The sequence below is a fragment of the Phyllobates terribilis genome, unplaced genomic scaffold (genome assembly GCF_046119375.1).
Source record: "Phyllobates terribilis strain yellow unplaced genomic scaffold, ASM4611937v1 Scaffold_1__5_contigs__length_1240528914, whole genome shotgun sequence".
In the NCBI taxonomy this organism is placed as follows: Eukaryota; Metazoa; Chordata; class Amphibia; order Anura; family Dendrobatidae; genus Phyllobates; species Phyllobates terribilis.
Genome location: NW_027362761.1, coordinates 121,450,564 through 121,460,887, shown reverse-complemented (window position 1 = coordinate 121,460,887; position 10,324 = coordinate 121,450,564).

Here is a 10,324-nt window from a genome sequence, read left to right as displayed (position 1 = left end):
CCCCTACGCACGTTTCGCCCTCGCTTCGTCGGGGGGCGGGTATTTTAGATATGAGTTCGTATTGCCTTAAATAGCAGCTTGTGGTGTCGCGGTCTAATGTGAAGGATTACTTCCGGGTAGTCTCCCCGATGACGGCGCATGCGCTGTCGCGCGTCACTTCCTGTCGGGAACTTCCGCCGGCCGACTGTGAGACGCAAGCGTGCCACCGCTGCTAAGCAGCGGCATCCACGCTCACGCATCTAATGTCAGCAAGTGGAAGGTCCGAAGTGGCCGCGGCGCGCATGCGCACCAGGGATGACAGCAAGAATCAAATGGCCATAGGCGAGTGTAAGATTAGTTTAGCATTATATAGGTCCCATTAATTCCTCCCACATATCCCCATGGCCCACCTAGTAATCAAGAAGGGGGGTTTTAATAATGTATTGAGTCTATTGCATTTTTTTACATATAAGATTACCATTCAGGAGTGCATAATTATCCCCTATATAAGCCTCAAGTAAAAGATCCAATCTCATTGCAACCCAAACATAATTTATTCAGGAATAATCCGAGATGTGATCTACGGAAAGGGGAGGAGAGAAAATTAGTGGAGAGGGAGATTCTATGTTTTTTTATCTAATAGTCTTGTTATAATTTCCAGGTGTATTTAATGGATCATATTCACCGATGCATACAAACATCTCCTATTCTCCCCAACATAAAATAGTGGAACATCACTCTTATATATTGATGCTAATTCAATAACTTCCCCAGTCTTATATATATATCTCAAACATTGATCCATCCAAGACATTGCAGATCAACAGAGTATAATTTCTCTATATATTCAGAATAAGGTCCATTGCAGACCAATCTCGTAAATTTCTGACGAGTCACTCGTAACTTCACTTGTTTTCCGAGTCCCACAAGGAGCCAAATCTTGGGCAAACACTCAGGTTCAACATATGATGATCTAAAACTAAAAGAAAGTTAATTAAAATCCAAAAATTAAAAAAATCATAAACACCCATATCCCAAACACCAGGGAGATCCAAAGGAATCAAAGAGAGGAGGAAAACGAGAAAAAGGAGGGGGATGAAGAGTTTATTTTCATTTAAGATTTCAAAATAAAAATGATGGAGAAGGAGTAAAAAGGGGGAAGAAAAGGAAATGGAAGAATAAAAAAGGGGGGGAAGGGGACAGGAGTGGCAAGGGAGAAGAGGGAGAAAAGGATACATAGAGATATCGAGCAAGAGAGAGGCTGAGAGGGAGAGAGAGAGACGGGCTCATAGGGTACAGATGGAATAGATCCCTTGTCATTTCAAAGGAAGGAGCTAAATCCAAAGTTTTCATTGAGTCCAGATGGGGTCACAGTTTTTAATCTGTAAATCCACCGGCTCTCTACCTGAGATAAGATCTTAAATAGGTCTCCTCCCCTTGGACCCAGAGCTACCTGATCGATGGCTTTTATCCTTAGACCTCTTGCATCGCCATTATGCATGGTTTTGAAGTGTCTGGGTAAGGTTTTTAGTTCACTCATATCTTCGATATTTTTAGATTTTTCAATGTCCCTTATGTGCTCTCGCACTCTAATTTTGAGTTCCCGAGTGGTCATGCCAACGTATAGTTTTGCACATGGACATTCTGCCAGATAAATCACACCTTTCGAAGAACATGTCAAGTAGGTGTCAATTTTGAACTCTCTATTTTTTGCAGAGTTGGAGAAAATTTTGCTTTTGATTAAGTTGGAACATGCCTTACAATGTCCGCATGGGAAAAAGCCTTTGATGTAATTTCTAAAGGAGTTTTTATGTATTCGTTCCCTGGAGTAATGGCTACGGACCAAGAGGTCCTTCAAATTTTTGGATCTCTTGGCCGTAATGCTAGGCTTGTCCCCGATTACTCGTGACAGGATCGGATCCATTTTTAAAATTCTCCAATGCTTATGAATAATTTGGTTAAATTCTTTCCATTGTCCATTGAAAGGTGTGATTAACCTGGCCTGATCAGAGGATTCTCCCTCCTTTGCTGGGTTATTATACAGTAGCCTGTCCCTAGGGGTATCTTTAGCTCTCTTGTATCCACGCTTGATGGTTCGATGTCCGTACCCTCTCTCCCTGAATCTCAAATAGAGATCAGCAGCCTGATTTTCGAATTTTTCTTCTGTAGAGCAAATTCTTTTTGCTCTAAGATATTGACTAGTTGGAATACTCCTAATAGTGGAAGGGAGGTGTGAGGAGCCGGCATGCAGGATGGAGTTGGTTGCAGTCGGTTTTCGATAAATATCGGTAATAATCATTCCATCGGTGGATACTCGTAAATCCACATCCAGAAAATTAACATGTAGGCCGCTATTGTACGTTAATCTAATGTTAATATCATTTTTATTCAACTCCATCATGAATGCGTCCAGCTCCTCACACGTCCCCCCCCAAACAAACAATATGTCGTCTATATATCTCATCCAGTTGAGGACCCTATCTGACCCCTCAACTGGATTGCATTGTAGGACCTCCCTTTCCCAGGCCCCCATAAATAAATTTGCATATGAGGGGGCACAAGCTGCCCCCATAGCTGTTCCTTGTGTCTGAACATAGATCTGCTCATTAAATATAAAGCAGTTATGCTCAAGCACAAATTCTAGCAGGGTCATAATGAGCTTTATTAGTGGTCCGTCCAGGTTACTGTTTTCAAGAAACCAATGTATCGCCTCTAACCCATCCCGATGTTTAATCGCTGTATACAGGGCTTCAACATCGGCCACGACTAGGATCATTCCATCTTCCAAATGTATTTGATCCAGTCGTCTTAAGGCCGATGTTGTATCCTGTATATAGGATGGTAAAGTTGAGACGATTGGCTTTAAATAGTAATCTATCATTCTACAGACCGCTTCGCATAGGCCATCATTACCCGAGACTATGGGGCGTCCAGGGGGGTCCATCATGTTTTTGTGCAACTTTGGGATCAAGTAAAATGTTGGGAGTCTTGGTTTCATTTTATCTATCATGTCCAGAAATTTTTTGGGAATGACGCTGTCTTCAAGGGCCTTTTGTAGAATGCTCACCAATTCCGACTGGAATTCCGAGAGAGGATTGTAAGGCAATTTTTTGTAGCAGTTTTTATCTGATAATAGTTTATGCGCTTGTTTCTCATATAGGGCACACGGCCATATGACCAGATTACCTCCTTTGTCGGCCATCTTGAAGACAACGTCATTCCAAGAGTGCATCTCCTGCAATGCCAATTCCTCCTTACCATGATTTCTTACAGATCCCCTTCGGCTTAATTTCTCAATATCAGTTGTAACCAATTTTACAAACATATCTATGGATGGACAAGACGCTATACTAGGAAACTTCTTTGATTTGTTGCACAAAAACATAGGAAATGGACTCCCCCCTATGCTTTCCCTTTCAGAGGAATTGGATTCCTCGGCCAATGATTCCAAGATGGCAACCGCTGCCTTTTCCTCGTCCGTATCTAGGTTTAAACCCAGGTTATTTTTTTCATAAAATCTTTTAAGGATCAATTTCCTAGCATATAGGTGAACATCTTTAATAACCGTAAAGGTATCTAAAGGCTGGGGAGGGGAAAAGGTTAAACCTTTTTCCAAAATGCTGATTTGTGTTTTGGAAAGGCAATGTTTCGATAGGTTTATTACCTTCGGTTGTTCATGATGTTTTCTCCCACTGTTCTTTTTACTTGGGCCAAAGTACTTCCTTTTTCCTCCATATCTTGTTTTAATCCTGTTAGGATATCCAGAATCCTGGTCAGGATTTACCGAAGATATACTTGATACGGACGAGGCTGAGGACATCGCTTGATTTGGTTCATTCATGCTCTCACCAACTCTAGCTTTATATTGCCATCTATAAATTCTTTTCTGCTGGTAATCATTGACATCTCTCATATATTTCTTTTTCTTAGTGGTACTAATGTCCTGCTCCCATTTTTCCATTTCAAGTTCTAGATCACTGTAGAATTTTTTTAAAGATTCTACCTGAATTTCCTGCGTCATTTGTACCTGTAGAGTGCCAATCTCCTGGTCCAAATCATTTAAAAGTTGTGTATTCCTTTCATTGATAATATCAATGAAGGTGAGTGAGCAGGAGGAGGCAGCCATCTCCCATTTGTCCACTAATATTGGATCATTTAATTCAAAAGTTGGATATAGTTGCACTCTAAGACCTCTCGGTACAATTTTTTGTTTACTATAATTCTCTAGAGCTGCCTTCGTCCACCACGTTCTAGTTTTCCTCTGCATTAGATTTCTATATCTTAACATCAACTCTTTATTGTCCATTTGGTTCCCATTAAAAACATCTGCAGCGCCATGTTGAAAAAGATCCGAGAACTTATTCTGCCAGGTTTTTTCCCTGGCTCTCATATCCATAGTGAGTTCAAAGGTCAATCTGTTATAAAACAGGAACAGTATAAGTAACACCATACTCACAAGGATTTCAGGAACATCACGTCCAACTCCATTGGAAATCTAATTCACAAGCAAGACTCTCAGAAATAAGAGAGCTTATATGACCAGAGTTTTTTCAGAAAAAATAATACTTTATTAAACATTACATATTAAAATATGATGGTGCTGCAAAAAGAGGGTACAGCTAACTCACATATTATTCAACAGGAGTATATGTTCGAGAAATAATTATCCAGCGTATAAAATCCCATCAGTATTGTGATGTAGCCGGTTAAAGTGAACAGTGCATAGTGCCTAATAAGTTATATAAACATTCACAGTTTTATTGGACTCATAAATAGTCCGTCAATTTATAGAAGCACATTCATGAGCCTATAAGTCTATTAATCACTCTAACATTAGGAGTATACCTGGCATTCAGATCCTAATATAAGGTTCTACCTCTGTCAAAGATTATTCAGGCAAATAGCCATACCTCCACAAATTATTCAGGCAAATAGCCATACCTCCACATATTAATCAAAAGTACCTACCTGTGGAGGTGAGTGAGTGTCGCTCTTACCCTCGCGCCCCTACGCACGTTTCGCCCTCGCTTCGTCGGGGGGCGGGTATTTTAGATATGAGTTCGTATTGCCTTAAATAGCAGCTTGTGGTGTCGCGGTCTAATGTGAAGGATTACTTCCGGGTAGTCTCCCCGATGACGGCGCATGCGCTGTCGCGCGTCACTTCCTGTCGGGAACTTCCGCCGGCCGACTGTGAGACGCAAGCGTGCCACCGCTGCTAAGCAGCGGCATCCACGCTCACGCATCTAATGTCAGCAAGTGGAAGGTCCGAAGTGGCCGCGGCGCGCATGCGCACCAGGGATGACAGCAAGAATCAAATGGCCATAGCAATTTATTTCTTGTTATGGTTCACAGGTTTCCAGTTCTCTGCCCAGACAAGCTAATACTCAATTAAATTCAAACCAACAGTTTAACACTTTTGCTTTCCAAATGCAATTGAAATGTGACTACTACATGAACCCAAGAGTTTCCAGCTCGTTGCAGCAAGCCAACCTCCCTATCAGATTGTAAAATGTAAATAGAAAGCTTCCCATCATGGGTATCATGTCACAGACTAATGACTCTGCCTCAACAAGTAAGTACAACTAGCTCAGGCATTGGCTTACTTTTTATTTTACATTAGCTTGTCAAAATAAAAATTCAATTAAAGGACATGTATTGAAGAATGCAACAAAAGAATCATTAAGTCGTGAATTCTGGAATCAATAACATCACTATAATATTTCCCACTGCAATATGATCAATGACATATAACATGTTAGTTAAGTGCAAACAAGTCTCACTTCAATGCCTTTTTTCTTCAATTATTAAATGAATGACAGCCTTGTTTTCTGATAGGGTTTGCTGTAAATCAAATGTTAGCTGTTTTTGAAAAAGTTTGGTAAATCTTTTATGTAAGTAATAGAGTTAAAATATGTTATAAATAATGCTATTACATCAATAGAAAACTCGCAGCTAACATTTAAAATCTAACTGTGTATGTAAAAGAAATCATGGTAACATCAGGGTCACGTCGTCCTGCTTCCTTCTCAATTTTTAGTTTCACTATTGACTGTAAAATATTAGATCTTTTTGTGGCAGTTTGAATATTTTTAGAAAATCATGAAGTAAATCAAACATTATACTTTGATTATGTTTAATGAACTAAGAAAAATCCAGCTTTAATAGTAGTATATAAACCAGGCATCATAATGTTTAAATAAATCTTTAAAGAGTAAATATAAATTGCAAAAAGTTTTCATATTTTTTGTCCCTTTAATTGCCAGCAGATTGTTGGTAGCCCAGGTCTGGGTCATTCAAAACTCAAAACCCCTGAGAAGAGACAGAAGCACACAGTACCTGCCTAAGCAGGCACACATATCTGAATATGGATTGAATAGAAAGAATACATTGACTTTCTAGTAAAGCTTCAAATATTTCATTTTTTCAAGCAGTAGCAGGAGAGAATAGACACGCAATTTGAGTACACAGATCCCCCATATGTAGTTAGAAAATACATTTTAGGTACACGTCAGGGCTTGGAAGGGAAGGATTCTTATTTTACATTTAGAGTGTACTGTTGGCTGTAATAGATTGTGAATGCCATGTTGTATCTGCAGAACCCCTAGGGTGCCGAAAGAGCAGAGAATCGCACAAACACAAAACTTGGAAACTGTGCTCAGTTGCTTTACAGAAAAAAAGTTTTTTTTCCGCTAAAATCATGCTTTAGCATCAAGTTTTTCATTTTCACAAGGAGTTATAGGAGAAAATGGACCTTCCGGGTGGCTCGGGTGGGAACTCTGGTCCCCTCCCTGCGTGTTTGGCGCTCTTTAGAGAGCCAATAAACATACAGGGATTGTCTGCCATGCACTGTAATGCCATAGCCATGTTGGTTGTGAGCATTACAGTGATTGGCTGGCTGCACAGCATCATCGGTTGCATATAAGACTGGGCGCCACCATATTCGTCGCAGTCTACTCCAGAACCAGGCAGAGTAAGGAGAGCTGCTGCTGAGTCAGGGAAAGATTTGCTTCTTCATAGTTAGTATAGGTACTCCACAACATATATATATCCAACTGAACTAACAGTCCTTCTGAGGACTAATCCAGCTGCATATATTCAGTGGTGATAGCAGGAGTTAGGCAGGCAGGCAGTGTATGTGGCAGACTGCAGTACATGATACATCATAAGAGGGTCCATTGAACGTCCTGTTAGAATAGGTATTCCACCTGGTTATTTTCTTAAAAAAAGCAATACAGAGTACACCATTTTTCTGCTCCATTTGCTTGTTCTCACTGCAGAATAAAGCCAGATCTGTTCCATATTTCAGCCATAAAAGTCCAGAAATTTAAACTGAACGTGGAAAATATTGGCCTGCTTTTCCATTCTGTTGCAGTGTGTCAGTCAAGCTATTCACACTAAGTGTCTGTGAAGAATAGTATTAGCAAATTACAGGCCTGCTATTTAAAAATGTGGTTCTCTGTCAGACGTATCACATATAACTGCATTCCAAAATCAGACTTTTCTCGTTAACATGGAAAATATTGTCCTCCTTTAAAAATGGGCAAGGTGCATGGCAAGGGACGGGAAAGTGAACGTGATAGTAATGGTGCATGCAGAGGCCGAGGCCGAGGATGTGGCTGTGGACAAGATGAAATTGTGTCACAACAAACACCCACATCTTGTCGATCGACCTTCCTGTCCCAATTACTCGGGGACCGCAGAACACCACTATTGAACACAGAGCAGTGTCAAAAGGTTTTTGGTTGGATAGCAGATAATGCTTCCAGTCACTTAGCCACTACCACCACCCCATCTTCCACACGGTCATGTCTCAGTAGCCATGAGTCTGGACCGCATATTCAACACACTGATACTCCTTGCTCCCACCATGCCGAGTGCCCAGAGACAACTGATCCCACACTTCAACACGCAGAAGAGCTGTTCACTTTTCCATTTGTAGATTCGGACCTCTTGCCCGGCCAGCTTCAAGTGAGTCAAGAGGAGAACACATGTAGCAATGCCCAAATATAGGAGCAGCCACGGTAACAAGAAGGTGATGGTGGGAAAGTGCAATTACTGTCGCAAGAGGTGGATGATGATGATGATGAGACACAATTGCCAGAAAGTCAGGAGGAGGACCAGGGTGCGGAAGTGGAAGACGAGGTGGTGGATGATATAGTAACTGACCCAACCTGGTAGGGGGACATACAGAGCAAGGAAAGCAGCACATAGGGGGAGGGAGGTGTAGAACCACAACAGGCAGGAAGAAGCAGTGCGGTGGCCGCAGACACAAGGCGGGAAAGCATTCCTCGTAATGCCAACACGACGGAAGTTGCCAGTACAACTGTTAGGTCTTCCAGAGTCTGGTTATTTTTTAAAGACTCTGCAGATAACTTCCAAAAAGGCCATTTGTACCACCTGCCAGGCCAGCATCAGCAGGGGTAGCAAAACTAGCAGCCTGACCACCACCAGCATGATCAGGCAAATGGCAGCAAAGCACCCGACTAAGTGGGCCGAAACCCAGGGTGCAGCAACACTGTCTGCGTGTGACACCACTTCTTGTTCTGCTGTTGTGCGTGCACGCTAATAGCCTTTCCATGGCGCATGCCAAGATGCCTCCCGCCCTGCACCTGTCGTTGAACACTCTCAACTAGCACCATCAGCAAACACGTCCACGTCCTTGTCCAAGCACAGCGTTCAATTGTCCATACCCCAGTCCATGGAATGCAAGCGCAAATACGCAGCCAACACCCCGCAGGCTACACTACTAAATTCACACATTTTGCAATTGCTTGCGCTCGAAATGTTGCCTTTTAGGCTTGTGGAGACGGAAGCTTTCCTCAACCTGATTGTGGCGGCTGTCCCTCGGTACTCGGTCCCCAGCTGCCACTATTTCTCCCTGCACGTGTCCCACAACATTAGACGTGCCCTCAACAATGCAGTTACTGGGAAAGTCCACCTAACCAAGGACACAAGTGCTTGTGGGCAGGGATGGTATATCTCGCTGATGGCACACTGGGTTAATATAGTGGAAGCCGGGAACCTGTCGGACCTTGGGACGGAACACGTCCTCCCGACGCCGAGGATTGCAGGCCCTGGTCAATCAGGGTTGCCCCCACATTCTACAGCTCCTGCACCTCCTCTTCAGCCTCCATCTCTGAAATGACCACATCAGTCGCAAGCTGGAAGCACTGCACCACTGTGCTGAAGCAATCTAATATGCTTAGGTGACAAACCGCACAACTCTGAAGAGTTGTGGACAGCTCTGAAAGAGCAGGCAGATCTGTGTCTGACACTGCTGACCATACAGCCAGGCATGGTCATGTGTGACAATGGCCAGAACCTGGTGGCAGCTCTGAGGCTAGGCGAGCTCACACACGTAGCATGCCTGGCCCATGTGCTTAACCTCGTGGTTCAGCGGTTTCTTAAAACCTACCCAGATCTGTTGGATTTGCTTGTCAAGTACGCCGCCTGTGTGCCCATTTTAGAAAGTCAGCTACAGCTTCCGCAGCCCTTGCCGTGCTTCAGCAACGTTTGCAGCTTTCAGCTCACCGCCTTATCTGCAATGTTCCCACGCGTTGGAACTCTACATTGCAGATGTTGATAAGGATTTGTGAGCAGAAGAAGGTAGTTGTTGACTACCAGCATCAACAAGGCCATCGGTATTCAGGTCAGACTCCACACATAAAACCTCAGGAGTGGACATGAATGTCTGAAATTTTTAACATCCTCCAAAGCTTTAAGGAATCCACCAAGACAGTGAGCGGCGATGATGCCATAATTAGCGTCACCATCCCACTTCTCTGTCTTCTGAAAAGCTCTCTGCTCACAATTAAAGAGGATGCATTTCAGGAGGAGCACGATGAGATAGAGCAAGGAACCATACATGGTGATTCCACACAGCCCAGCCTCATCTCATCCCAACGTGGATTGGGTGACAATGAGGAAGAGGAGGAGGAAGAACAGGAGCTAGTTTCCTGCACTATAGACGGTGCTACCTGCACAACTGTCATATCGTCTGTTCAATGTGGATGGCCTGAGGACAGGGAGAAGGACGAAGAGGAGGATGAGGAGGATGAGGAGGAAAGCATTGTCAGTCGTCCTCTTGGTGAAGACACGGAAGTCTTGCCTCTTTGCAGTCTGGCACACAAGGCTGAGTTTATGTTAAGCTGCCTTTCCCGTGACCCTCTCGTAGTCCAAATTTTGCATGACAGTCATTACTGGTTGGTGACACTTGTAGACCCACGATACAAGGAGAACTTTCTGTCTCTTATTCCCTTGCAGGACAGGCCTAATAAAATGGGGCAGTACAAGAAGGCCCTTGTTGCGAAATTATTAAAAAAATTCCCATCTGAAAACGCTGGCG